The sequence below is a fragment of the Gossypium arboreum genome, unplaced genomic scaffold (genome assembly GCF_025698485.1).
Source record: "Gossypium arboreum isolate Shixiya-1 unplaced genomic scaffold, ASM2569848v2 Contig00384, whole genome shotgun sequence".
Classification (NCBI taxonomy): Eukaryota; Viridiplantae; Streptophyta; class Magnoliopsida; order Malvales; family Malvaceae; genus Gossypium; species Gossypium arboreum.
This window is the reverse complement of record NW_026440500.1, coordinates 12,501-25,480: the sequence shown is the minus strand read 5'-3', so window position 1 is coordinate 25,480 and position 12,980 is coordinate 12,501. Positions and strand designations below refer to the sequence as shown.

At 35.3% G+C, this 12,980-nt stretch overlaps 2 pseudogenes; both read right to left on the bottom strand.

Moving 5' to 3' along the window:
• Positions 1–3: 3 nt before the first annotated feature.
• On the bottom strand, positions 4–2,138 carry LOC128289020 (photosystem I P700 chlorophyll a apoprotein A1-like; annotated as a pseudogene).
• A 915-nt stretch (positions 2,139–3,053) lies between these two features.
• Positions 3,054–5,055, bottom strand: LOC128289019 (photosystem I assembly protein Ycf3-like; annotated as a pseudogene).
• Positions 5,056–12,980: the final 7,925 nt, after the last annotated feature.

The window sequence follows — 12,980 nt, the reverse complement described above, 5'->3', positions numbered from 1 at the left end:
AGCACGTCCTTGTACAATGCTCAAGGCTCTAGGCTGAGTAGCAGGAGCAACTTTTAATTTATTATGAGCCCAAACGATGGATTCAATAAGTTCTGCCAATAACCACGTCCGCTGAATAGAAACATTAAACTAAAAGCCCATACAAAATGAGCACCAAGAAAAGAAGGCCATATGCAGATAATGAAGAACCATAAGACTGAATTACCTGGGATGCTTGTGCCCATAAGAAATCGCGTAGCCACCCATTAATAGTAATAGAACTCTGCGCAAAATTTCTCCTGTGATATGAGTTACCACCCTGATCACTTATAGTACCCCAAACATCTGACTGCATTTTCCAACTGAAATGGAATATTACTACCGAAATTGAATTGTACATCCAGAATAGTCCTAAGAAGACATGATCCCAAGCGGATACTTGACATGTCCCCTCTTCCAGGCCCGTCACAAGGGAAACGAAAACCGAGATTTGCTTTATCCGGTATCAAACGCGAGCTGCGAGCAAATAGAACACCTTCAGGAGTATCAATACCGTCACATGAATCGTAATGCATGAATGTGATGGACCAAAAATCTGCGGTTCCTAATGGAATAGGTAACAGCAACTTTGCCCCTACTGCCACTAAATCACCGCCTCCCCAGGTCAAACTGGTGCTCGCTGTTGCACCAGGAGCTGTTGCACCGGGTGCAAAGTATGGGTGTTTTGTATCCATTGAGCAAAGACGGGTTGTAATTGTATAGCGGTATCTGAAAACATCTTGTGGACGCCCTAAAGCGCTCATGGTATCATTATGAATATACAAACCAAAACTGTGAAAGCCTAGAAATATACATACCCAGTTGAGATGTGATATGATTGCATCACGATGTTTAAGGACACGATCTAATAGATCGTTGTATCGAGAAGGATCATAGTCTCTTACTATAAAATGGATAGTACGCAGCGGCACCCACTATCAGAAATCCACCAATCCACATGTGATGTGTGAACAATGACAGTTGTGTACCATAGTCAGTAGCTAGATATGGATAAGGGGCATGGAATATATATGGTGAGCTACAACAATGGTTAAAGAGCCTAACATAGCTAAGTTAAGAGATAATTGAGCATGCCATGATGTTGTTAGGATTTCATATAGTCCTTATGCCCTTGGCCTGTAAATGGACCTTTATGAGCCTCTAAATATCTTTTAGGCTATGCCCAATGCCCCAGTTGGTCTTATACATGTGACCCGCTATTAGGAAAAGAATTGCAATAGCTAAATGATGGTGTGCAATATCAGTCAACCATAGACCCTCAGTCACTGGATCTAATCCTCCGCGAAAAGTAAGAAATTCGCATATTTTGACCAATTCAAGGTAAAAATGGGTTGCTCTCGGCAAAACTGGGATAAAGTTGAGCCAAAAGATCACGATTCAAGATAAATTCATGGGAAGTGGATCTCTTTAGGGTCTACTCCAGCATTTAGAAATTGGTTTATCGGTAAAGATACATGTACTTGATGCCCCGCCCAAGAAAGGGACCCAAGTCCCAGTAGCCCTGCTAAATGGTGATTCAACATAGATTCTACATCTTGGAACCAAGCCAATTTTGGGGCCGCTTTGTGATAATGGAACCAACCGGCAAAAAGCATTAAGGCCGCAAAGACCAATGCACCGATTGCGGTACAATAGAGTTGTAATTCACTAGTTATTCCAGATGCTCGCCAAATCTGAAAAAAACCAGAGGTTATTTGTATTCCTCGGAAACCCCCACCCACATCGCCATTCAAGATTTCTTGGCCCACTATTGGCCAAACCACCTGGGCGCTAGGTCCAATGTGAGTAGGATCGCTGAGCCATGCTTCATAATTGGAAAACGAGCACCGTGGAAATACATGCCGCTCAGCCAAAGAAAGATGATGGAGAGTTGGCCAATGGGCACTAAATATTTTATGAGAGATCTCTCCAAATCACTGGTATGGCTATCGAAATCGTGAGCATCGGCATGTAGGTTCCAGATCCAAGTGGTAGTATCGGGTCCCTTAGCTATTGTTCTTGAGAAATGGCCCGGCCTAGCCCATTCCTCGAAAGAAGTTTTTACGGGATCCCTATCTACCAAAAATTTTTACTTCTGGTTCCGGCGAACGAATAATCATTGAGTCCTCTCTTTCCGGACAACACATACAAAGAGACCCGCCAACAGTCAGTAATTAGTGAACCTATGAGAGACGCTTATAATTAGTTTCTTTCTTCTATCTCTCATCTATCTATCTATTTTTATCTATCTATTTTTCTTTAGTTATTCACTAGAGCAATTATGATCTGGAAGTCGATCCGGGGCAAGTGTTCGGATCTATTATGACATATCCATGAGGCGCTCAACGGACCTTTTTAATCTTATAAAACCTTTTTCGGACTTTACTTACATTGGTGCAAAACCCATTTTTTGTGCAACCGGTAGTGTATTCATATCTCAATTAGAAGTTCCGAGGTGGAGTTTTTTGTCTTATATAGATAGAACAAACAATATTTCATCCCAAATCACGTACATTCATTACTACGGGATACCAGTATCGATAGTTAGTCATTTGAGGGTTTTTATTAGTTTTAGTTTTAATAGAATAGAAGCAGAAATATATATATATTATATATATTTTATTTTGCTATATCCGTGTATTACTTATCTCTTACGAAATATCAAACGAAATAGAACGATTTGAGAAAGGATATAATGAAATTTTGATTGGTTTTTCCAAAGAGAAATGTTCGTTTTATTTGACCCATGGGTCCAACAAAACCAAACCATTACACAATTAATAATTCCAATTAAATTAATATTTTTTACTATTTAATTTAAATAGTCAAATTGACTAGAAAATCGAATTTAATAATTTAAATAGTACCGTATTTATTTAATTAAATTAAATATTAAATAAATGGATTTAATAGAAATTAAATAGAAATAGAATTAAATAGAATTCTCAATTTCAATTCGAATTTCGAATCCAAAACTAAAATAATAATAAATAAACAGAGAGCTCTTGTTCTTATTCGAAACGCCGCGTGATCTTTTAACCAATTTGCGCTTCAATATAATTACCAGGAGTAAGCGCTATAGCCTGTTTCAATACTCAGCGGCTTGATCGAACCAAGCCTCCGCTATTTCAGAATCCCCTGTCGAATGGCCTGTTCTCCTGGTCGAAATAGGCGGTTCAATTCCTTCCTTAGAACTGCATTTTGAGAGTTTCCCACTCATACGGCTCGGCAGTCAATTCTTTTGGTATCCCATTTTTACCCTACATATATCCAATTGAATGAGATTTCTCATAGATCTATTGATTTGTCTCGGTTAACCAAAAGGTTAATTACATGAGTTTCAAACTCTAATTTGATTAAATTAATAATAAGTTTTATCTTTTTCCCACCTTCAGAAAAATAAAGTATAGGCATTTCGGGGCTGTCGTCCGTTAGATTTTTCTGAAAGGTAACTATCTCGGTTTCATCATATAGAAATTTATATAGAATCCTTGAAAAGACTTCTTCTCATAAAAAGACTTACTGTCTTTGGGATCTGATGCTACACTGCTGCTCAATAACTTAGGGATCATTCCTATTACATAAGTCGATTCCTAATTTTTATCTCATATCATGACATAAATAAGCAGTTCTTATTTATTGTATCGGCTCAAAACCTCGCTAATTGATCTTTACGGTGCTTCCTCTATCAATTAGATCTTTATCCATAGAATAAAGTATCTAGGCATATATATTTCTTCATATTTCGACTTCTATGAAGTTTCTTTTTTTGTTACAGCTGATAAAAATCGTTTTTTGGACGATGCAATATGTAGAAAGCCTATTTTTTTTTCTAGTATTTTATTTACTAGCGTGTTTATTTACTAGCGTATTTATTTACTAGCGTATTTGCTCTTTCTTTCCTTTTTTTATTTCTATAGTGGAGATAGTCGCACGTAATGACAGATCACAGCCATATTATTAAAAGCTTGTGGTAAGAACGGGTTTCGTTCTAGTGCTCGAAAATAATATTCTAAAGCTTTTGTATGCTCTCCATTACTTGTGTGGATAAGGCCTATGTTATATAGTATATAACTTCGATCATAGGGATCAATTTCTAGTCGCATAGCTTCATAATTCTGTAAGGCTCTGCATAATTTCCTTCGGATTGAGCTGACATCCGTTACGGTCGTCATTCGATTCAAAGAATTCTCCGTTCCAAAACCGTACATGAGATTTTCACCTCATACGGCTCCTCCTTTATGTGCATAATGAGAATAATCCATGGAATTAAAAAAAAGGTCGAAATATTGTCATTATGAACTGAGCGGGGCTAATGTTTTTACAAGAAATCTCAGCCAACCCTCTTGCAAAAGATCTTTTTCACCATCAAGCGTGTTCGTACTAGATAAAAAAAGTAAACCCAACAATTTTGTTCTCAACGCCTTAATTTCCAGGAATTAGTCACTTCAACAATCTTCGATGGTTATATGGTATCCAAAGTACGAACAAGATGGATGTTTGTTGTCCCAACCATTTCTCTTAGTTCCGATCCTGATAAAGAAAGGAATCATTAATAACAAAGTTTTCGTGTTGTTGATTCCTAGGCGTAGTGCTTCTTCCTCTATGCCGCCTATTGGTACTAGTGTAGTAGGTTGACCCACAATACAGACCATAGGTGTAACCTTTCGCTCAATACTGAATCAACAATTGAAGCATCTGAGGTTGCATTAATCGGGGATACACGACAGAAGGAATTGCTTTATTTATAAACTTCACCTTCAACAAGCGTAGATTTCTTTTTGTTTTCAATAGCCTTTATTCTGAATAATGTGTCTTTTTCCTAAGACTGAGAGTGGTAAAGCAAATAAAAAGTAAATAATAAATAAAGAATAAAGAGAATAAAGTAAAATATATATAATAATAATCAAATCGCACCATCTCTGTAATAAGTAAATGCTTTTCTCCTGAAGTTGTCGGAATTATTCGTAATAAGATATTGGCTACAATTGAAAAGGTCTTATCAATAAAATTTCCATTTATCTGCGATCTAGGCATAGGTAGCAATCCATTCTATAACTCTTTTCATTACCCTCGTGAGAAAATAAATGATCTCACAAACAAAGGAAGTGTACAGTACGAAATAACATAAAAGTAGACCCATTCCATTTTTAAAATTCTTCGAGCCTGAGGCTAAAGAAAAGTGATAAAAAAAGTGATGAAAAGCTATTTTATAGCAAGTTTCCTAGTTAGAATTGATATTGTTCGTACCATCGAACAATCTATTAGAGTAACTCGCTATTCGCTCGGGGTATCGGCCATAATAATTATGTAGGAGAGATGGCCGAGTGGTTCAAGGCGTAGCATTGAATCATGTAGACTCTTGTTTACCGAGGGTTCGAATCTCTTCCGCACCTTCACCTAATTCGCCAATGTAACTGACTACAATGTATCAATAAGAACATATACTAAAGAATTAGACCCTCTTTAGTTCTCTATTCCCAATTCCTTTAATATGGAATACGTAAAATAGCATACAGGGGATGAAAATCTCCTTACGTATCTATCATACATGAATAGGAGAAAAATCTCCGAATCAAACCCATTCCCCTGTCTTCCTTTACTTAACCTTAACTCAGGTGAAAAGGGGGCAGAACCCTTGTTTTGTTATTTTAGTTAGGTTTAAGTCTGACGAGAATAATATTCTACGACAAGCAATTCATTTATTTTCAAACCAACCCATTTCCTATCTATTATTTGATTGACTAACTTTTATATTGTAATGTGTAGGTCAAATGTTTTGGTAATTCCTCATTGGTGGATGAATCAAGATAATTTTGAATCAGAGTTCTAGATTTTGTTCATCCTCGCTGAAATAATATCTCGGGGTTTGCAGCGATAACTTGGTATATCTACTGTACGCCCATTAACTAAAAATATGTCATGGTTAACTAATTGACGGGCTTGAGGAATAGTCGAAGCCATACCCAATCGAAAAAGGATGTTATCCAACCGCATTTCAAGTAATTGTAGTAAAACCTGACCTGTTGACCCTTTGGCTTTTCTCTGGCAATACGAACGTATTTAAGTAATTGTCGTTCTGTAAGGCCATAATGAAAAACGCAATTTTGTTTTTCTTCTAAACGAATACGGTATTGAGATTTTTTACCGGGGCGCGATTGGTTTTAAGATCGCTTCGGCTCTAGGCCTTTTACTAGTTAGTCCCGGTAAAGCCCCAGACATGTATTTTTTGAAACGAGGCCCTCGGTAACGACATAAGGACTCCTTATTAATTTGAATTTTATTGAAATTTCATAAACCGAAATTAAAACTGAACTAAATGAAGCGAAATCGACTGAAGGATTGTACTACAAATATTAATGAGATGAATTGGATCAATATCCATACTTTACTTTTTGTTTTTTGTATTGTATATAATGTATACAAAATAGAAATAATATATATATAATATATAAAAATAATATTAATATATAAATATAAAAATATATAAAATATTTAGATATAAATATTTAGAATATATATAATAAAATAGATATAATATATAAATAAATTGAATATAATATTAAATAGATAAATAAATTAAACCAAAGAGTTTCCTTTTTCTTGATTTATTCTGCAAAGATCTAACCTCAAATTGATCCCTAATTGAAGTTTTGACGAGATAATAAACAGATTGTTGACCTTTGAAAGAATTGAAAGAAAAGGAAAAAGCTTTTCACTGTTTGTTCTTTTGATTTCAAAAAACATTCTAAATTATGTAAAAAGGCAAAAAGCAAAACAAATAGGGAAAGCCGGCTATCGAATCGAATTGATGACCATCGCATTACAAATGCGATGCTCTAACCTCTGAGCTAAGCGGGCTCAAATAATAGAAATTTGTATCCATAGGGATTCAGCAAACTATTAGATATTGATAATCCATGATCAACTTCCTTTCGTAGTACCCTACCCCAGGGAAGTCGAATCCCGCTGCCTCCTTGAAAGAGAGGTGTCCTGAACCGCTAGACGATGGGGCATACTTGCCTGACTGCGACCATACTATGCTCATAGTATGAGCAGTTTTTGAAATTGTCAATATAATGGAATGACTAGAGCGAGAGCTTTTTCCATCTTTTATGATTTTCCATTTTAGATTCACGATTTATACTCAGTAAATCATTCATCGCCACTCTATTCGATATAGAAATAAATTAGATAAATTCAATCTATTATATAAATATTTATTAGAAATAAATAGATATTATAAAAATAGAAATAAATAGATATTATAAAAGAAACTAGATTATATTAATAATACAAAGTATAAGATCAGTGATTGGTTTAATATAAACATAAAAAGGGAGTTAACCTTCATTTTTTCCACTTTCATTCATTGATTCACTCATTATTACGACGAGACAGGCATGTTTCTATCTCACTAAGCCGGTAAATTAACAAAAGTAAATCGGGAATTTTGAAGAGGCAGCAAGAAGTTATCGAAAATTGTGTGTGTGTTTTTTTCTAAAAACTAAAATTGGGTTCGGTGGACAAAGCAAATCCTTCATCACATGTTTCGATAAAATAGATTGGATCTATGTCGAATTGCTAAGGTACCTGTATTAATCAAATAAATGAATTTCGTTCTGTTCTGATAAGCCAATTATGATTGGCCTTGAAACAATTCATTGCATTGATATTTATCAAACCCAATACCAATAAAACCATTTTACCTCTACACGTTAAGTAAATTAGAATTTCATTCCTGAGAGCTACTAGCCACTATGAGTCTACTATACTTATATATATATAAATAGATCTTATCCGTCTACTAATTCATTCAGTAATTGAATCGAACCGCCCTTTTAACTCAGTGGTAGAGTAACGCCATGGTAAAGGTAAGTCATCGGTTCAAACCGATAAGGGCTTTTGACTTTTTTTTCATAAAACTCCTATGAAATGGTAGTATTCATATTGAATACTAGGATGTTGTTTTATTGGTAATAAAACCCAACTGTATATGTATAATAATTGAATTAGAAATTGTATAATTTAACTCTAATAAGTTATTATTCTAATGAGTTAGAGTAGAGTAATTCTAAAAGAAAGTTGAAATTATAATGAATAATGATAAGCCGTCTCTTGAAGCGACAAATATATATTTCTATTTTGTTTTGATTTTGAATTAGATTATTCCAATCAAATCCATTGTAAAGAATTGTAAAGATTAGAAATCAAAAGAAAAGTAAGTGGATCTAACCCATTGAATCGTGACTATATCCACTATTCTGATATTAAAATTGATAGAGATGAAATTGGAACAGTCGATTTTTTATTTCATATTTATTTGGACTCCACAAGAATCCGTCGATATTTGATTCAATCTTCTTGTTCCTAGGAATAAATTAATATTCTATTCGAGATAAAGAGAAACATTTATTTCAAGTTACAACCTAAGAGCCTTTTTCAACATCTTATCTTTCTTTGATTCCAGAACACAACAAGATCCATTTTATCTATATATTCTATCTATTCTATAATAGATAGAAACCTAAATCAAATCATGTCTTCACATATCAAATATTTCCATATCGATACATATGACACTTTTGTTCTGCCAATGTGATGGAGAGTGAGTGCGAAAAGAAACTTTCATTTTGAGTCTCCTATTATTTAATTTAATATTATTAAATATTGTATTAGATTTGAATAGAACTTCGAATCTTTTTCTGATATACATAAAGTAAATAGAAAAGATTCGAAGTGATTTTCGACCCGTGAAATGAAAAATAGCCTCTGGAGTTTTTTTGTTTTATATTCATCTGAAGGAAATATGAGAAAGAAAACAATAAATAAAAGAAATAAAATGAAGGAAATATATCAGACTATAGTAATTTAATACACATAGAAAAAATACATAAAATATTGATTTTTATCAATTTCACGAACAAGATCCAAGAATAAGATTAGTTGATGGAGGGGAGGTAGATCTGGGGATCAACCAGTAGCGAGAGAAGGATCGCTTCTTCCTTGAATTGAAGAGTTCGTTCAAAAATTCATCTATCTGATTGATGAGCCATAAGACAATTCATGGTTCAGACGACTAGTAAAATAGAAAAGAATAAACGAATTGAGTTCATGGATTTACCTAAGTCAGGTTATGGACCAATACAAGAAAATATTTTTTATATTCGAAACCAATTAATTATAAGGGGTGCACGAGAAATCAAATCATACATAAAAATCGAATCCCCAGCGCCCCATAACATAAGGTGCTCGGAAATGGTTGAAGTAGTTGAATAGGAGGATTGCTATGACTATAGCCCTTGTAAATTTACCAAAGATGAAAATGATTTATTTGATATTATGGATGACTGGTTACGTAGGGACCGTTTCGTTTTTGTAGGTTGGTCCGGCCTATTGCTCTTCCTTGTGCCTATTTCTGCCTAGGGGTTGGTTTACAGGTACAACCTTTGTAACTTCGTGGTATACTCATGGATTGGCCAGCTCCTATTTGAAGGCTGCAATTTCTTAACCGCCGCAGTTTCTACCCCTGCAATAGTTTAGCACATTCTTTGTTGTTACTATGGGGTCCTGAAGCACAAGGAGATTTTACTCGTTGGTGTCAATTAGGTGGTCTGTGGACATTTGTTGCTCTTCACGGCGCTTTCGGACTAATAGGTTTTATGTTACGTCAATTTGAACTTGCGCGATCTGTTCAATTGCGACCTTATAACGCAATCGCATTCTCTGGTCCAATTGCTGTTTTTGTTTCTGTATTCCTGATTTATCCACTAGGTCAGTCTGGTTGGTTCTTTGCGCCTAGTTTTGGTGTAGCAGCTATATTTCGATTCATCCTCTTTTTCCAAGGATTTCATAATTGACATTGAACCCATTTCATATGATGGAGTTGCTGGTATTGGGCGGCTCTGCTATGCGCTATTCATGGTGCTACCGTAGAGAATACTTTATTTGAAGATGGTGATGGTGCAAATACATTCCGTGCTTTTAACCCAACTCAAGCCGAAGAAACTTATTCAATGGTCACCGCTAACCGCTTTTGGTCCCAAATCTTGGGGTTGCTTTTTCCAATAAACGTTGGTTACATTTCTTTATGTTATTTGTACCAGTAACCGGTTTATGGATGAGTGCTCTGGAGTAGTCGGTCTGGCTCTGAACCTACGTGCCTATGACTTCGTTTCCAGGAAATCCCAGCAGAAGATCCTGAATTTGAGACTTCTACACCAAAAAATATTCTTTAAACGAAGGTATTCGTGCTGGATGGCGGCTCAAGATCAGCCTCATGAAAACCTTATATTCTGAGGAGGTTCTACCCGTGGAAACGCTCTTAATGGAACTTTAGCTTTAGCTGGTCGTGACCAAGAAACCACCGGTTTCGCTTGGGGGCCGAATGCCTGGCTTATCAATTTATCCGGTAAACTATTGGGGGCTCATGTAGCCCATGCCGGATTAATCGTATTCTGGGCCGGAGCAATGAACCTATTCGAAGTGGCTCATTTTGTCCCAGAAAACCCATGTACGAACAAGGATTATTTTACTTCCCACCTAGCTACTCTAGGCTGGGGGTAGGTCCTGGCGGAGAAGTTATAGACACCTTCCATACTTTGTATCTGGAGTACTTCACTTAATTTCTCTGCTGTATTGGGCTTTATGGTATTTATCATGCACTCTGGGACCTGAAACCTTGAAGAATCTTTTCCATTTTTCGGTTATGTATGGAAAGATAGAAATAAATGACCACAATTTTGGGTATTCACTTAATTTTGCTAGGTATAGGTGCTTTTCTAGTATTCAAGGCTCTTTTTTTTGGGGCGTATACGATACCTGGGCTCGGGAGGGGAGATGTAAGAAAATTACCAACTTGACTTTAGCCCAAGTGTTATATTTGGTTATTTACTAAAATCGCCCTTTGGAGGCGAAGGGGATTGTTAGTGTGACGATTTGGAAGATATAATTGAGGACATGTATGGTTAGGTTCCATTTGTATATTTGGTGAATCTGGCATATCTTAACCAAACCTTTTGCATGGGCTCGCCGTGCACTTGTATGGTCGGGAGAGGCTTACTTGTCTTATAGTTTAGGTGCTTTATCCGTTTTTGGTTTCATTGCTTGTTGCTTTGTCTGGTTCAATAATACCGCTTATCCTAGTGAGTTTTACGGGCCCACTGGACCAGAAGCTTTCAAGCTCAAGCATTTACTTTTCTAGTTAGAGACCAACGTCTTGGGGCTAACGTGGATCCGCTCAGGGCCTACTGGGTTAGGTAAATATCTAATGCGTTCCCTGACCGGAGAAGTCATTTTGGAGGGAAATATGTTTTTGGGATCTGTGTGTTCTTGGTTAGAACTCTAAGAGGTCCCAATGGTTTGACTTGAGTAGGTTGAAAAAGACATAACCTTGGCAAGAACGGCGTTCTGCGGAATATATGACGCATGCTCCTTTAGGGTCTTTAAATTCTGTAGGCGGCGTAGCTACCGAGATCAATGCAGTTAATTATGTCTCTCCGAGAAGTTGGTTAGCTACCTCTCATTTTGTTCTAGGATTCTTCCTATTCGGGTCATTTATGGCACGCGGGAAGAGCTCGCAGCCGCAGCGGGATTTGAAAAAGGAATTGATCGTGATTTTGAGCCTGTTCTTCCATGACTCCTCTTAACTGAGATAACTGAGACAGGAGATCCAATGCTTAAGGTAGGAATCAATTTGATTACACTATATATATTGAAGGAATCAGGTGATATTTAAAAGTATTCTGTTTTCTTTCGTTTCAACTCATTTTCTATCTAAAATATTTTTTCTGGCTCGGCTATTCCACCCAGCCGAGCCATTACCTTTATTAATATTAAGATTCTTAATTGAAGCCAGGAAAAGCAATAAAGAAAGAAATCTATTCATCGAGCAAAGGAGAGAGAGGATTCGAACCTCGATAGTTCTTTTGTTTCGAACTATACCGGTTTTCAAGACCGGAGCTATCAACCACTCAGCCATCTCTCCGAAAGCTAATTTCTATTTTATTTTATTCCACCGAATCGAACATGGCCATATGAGTTGATACCATCACTATGTATAGAAAGATATCGTGTGAACCTATAGGTCAATCTATTTATCTGTATATATAGATAGATGAAATGCATAATCTAGCATGCCTATTTGTGAACGTGAAATAAAAAATCACCTCGACCCCATGTCCGAATAAAAGCGGTTAAAGGGTTGGAAATAAGTCATATAGAATCAATCGATTCATGGTAAAATCCTCTACCTTGCATTTTATTAATTTTTTTGGTCAATATCATAGAGGGATCAAATGGTATAGTTCTTTTGTTGGTAGCTTGGAGGATTAGAAACATGACTATTGCTTCCAATTGGCTGTTTTTGCATTAATTGCTACTTCGTCAATCTTACTGATTAGTGTACCTGTTGTATTTGCTTCTCCTGATGGTTGGTTGAGTAACAAAATATTGTATTTTCCGGTACATCTTTATGGATTGGATTAGTTTTTCTAGTGGGTATCCTTAATTTTCTTATTTCTTGAATCTATCCATTCTGATCAAAATGACCTCCCACGAATTTTTCAGATTTTGAGACATTCAATAATATAGAAGTATAAGTTGCCAAATGAAAATAAAAAAAATTAGAGGGGGGTCAGTCAAACTTCTGTAATCTGTAATGTAACTTGAATGAAATAAATAGAATTTGAATGATGAATGAAAAGAAAATAATAAAATCGAAATCATAATAAAAAATGAAAATAAATTAATAATTTATTTTAATTATACTTAAATTAAATTATTAATTTTCTATTTAACTTAAATTAAATATTAAATAATAATAAATTCTAAATATACTAAATATAAATAATAACTAAATAACTAAATAGAAATTAAAATAAATAATAACTAAATAGAAATAAAATAATAACTAAATAGAAATAAAAATATATATAAAATATATATAATAATAATATATAAAA